This window comes from Trachurus japonicus, chromosome 11, assembly GCF_045865225.1.
Source record: "Trachurus japonicus isolate A0001 chromosome 11, Traja_1.0".
NCBI lineage: Eukaryota > Metazoa > Chordata > Actinopteri > Carangiformes > Carangidae > Trachurus > Trachurus japonicus.
Window position 1 is genome coordinate 659089 of NC_140917.1, and position 1551 is coordinate 660639.

Sequence of the window (1551 nt, forward strand, 5' to 3'; positions counted from 1 at the left end):
AGGCCTACATGAAAAGTGTGGCGTTTTGACCCGTGTCACCCCCGCCCCCCCCCCCCCCCCGGTCGACATTTGGTCGAGTGTCCCTTATTTTCAAAACTCAAAGGTGGCAACCCTAGCTATAGCAGAAGTGTCGATGTGTGTTTATTACTTTTTTTTCTCCTTTGTGTGATTTTGCGGGTGTGAATGCGGCGCGGGGGGGAGGGGGGATCGGAGAGTACTACTGGAGCCGTAATGTTTTGTTCATGACGGTTAAGACTACACAAACACACACGCTGTAACATCGTATATGTTATGTAACGTTATCCACCGCTCCATTGATCTTTCACCAGCTTCATTGTAAGCAAATGCACATGGAGGAGCGGAGCGGAACCACAACCAGCGAGCAGACTTTCACAGTCTGACCTCTGACCTCTGGATATGAAAGCAGCCATGTTCCTGTAGTGTGTATGTGTGGACAGTTCTGTCTCCAAATGATGTTGATCACAAGTTGAGTTTGAGAGTTGTAGCCAACAGTGAAGCTGTCGTGCTTTAACTGCTTTTATTGAACTGGTTTTATATCCAGGTTTTTAAACTCTTTGTATCTTTGTTTTAAACTGATTTTATTCTCGTCATTTTGTGTTTAAAGAAGTCTGTGTGTTTATTGGTGGAGAGACTTTTATTATGATTTTATGGTTTCTGGTTTATATGTTTGTATGATGTTATAATTATGTGTAAATGGACGAGTCACTGCAGGACGAGTCAACCTACAGAATAAAGTAACCTGAATCTGAACCTACAGCTGAGTCGTCCTCCTGGACCAGATGGAGCTGGAACTGAAACACAGACCAACTTTCACAACCCAGTGAAGCATTGTGGGCAAGGGCGCCGGAATGGGGGGGGCCAAGGGGCCATTGGCCCCCCCACTTTACGCCCCTGCCCTGCTCTACCGGTCACTGATCACCATAGGCCGCTATCCCGGTTTCAAATCTAATGCTACTCTGTCTGTAGTGCAGCCCAGTAGGCTAAATAGTCCCAATTCAAGTCTCTCCGGCCATATGGTGCCCACGTGAATGCACAGCTGAACGGAGCTTCTCCAGCTTCCGTCGTCCTCCCTCCGCTTATTAGTCACCTTCACCTTCGTCACCTTCTCATCCTGTAGGCTTCATCCACAAACACTGTGGACCAAGTCAAAGTCCTTCCTAATTAATCAATATTAGAACGTCTCGTCTCTGACCAAGTGCACCATCTCAGAAAGTGCAACTTCTGCTCTGCCGGTGAGCGAAGGGAAGTTTACTTTGAAAAAATGCGAGGAAAAGATGAATTAATTTAGTGTTAATAGCCTAGGCTAGTTCAGCTTTGGTGATATGCCTTTAGTTATTTTCAATTCCAGGTGTTTTACAGTTGTTACAGTCGTTTCACCTGGAGATGACGTACATGCCAGGTGATGAACCGGACTACAGCGGTGAGAGATTTATGACGTTACGTACAGTAATTCAATAATCAATATTAACTAGGGCGAGTATGGTGTCTGCTTATTTCCAACATGTCACTGTCTGTTTACAAAATCACCAT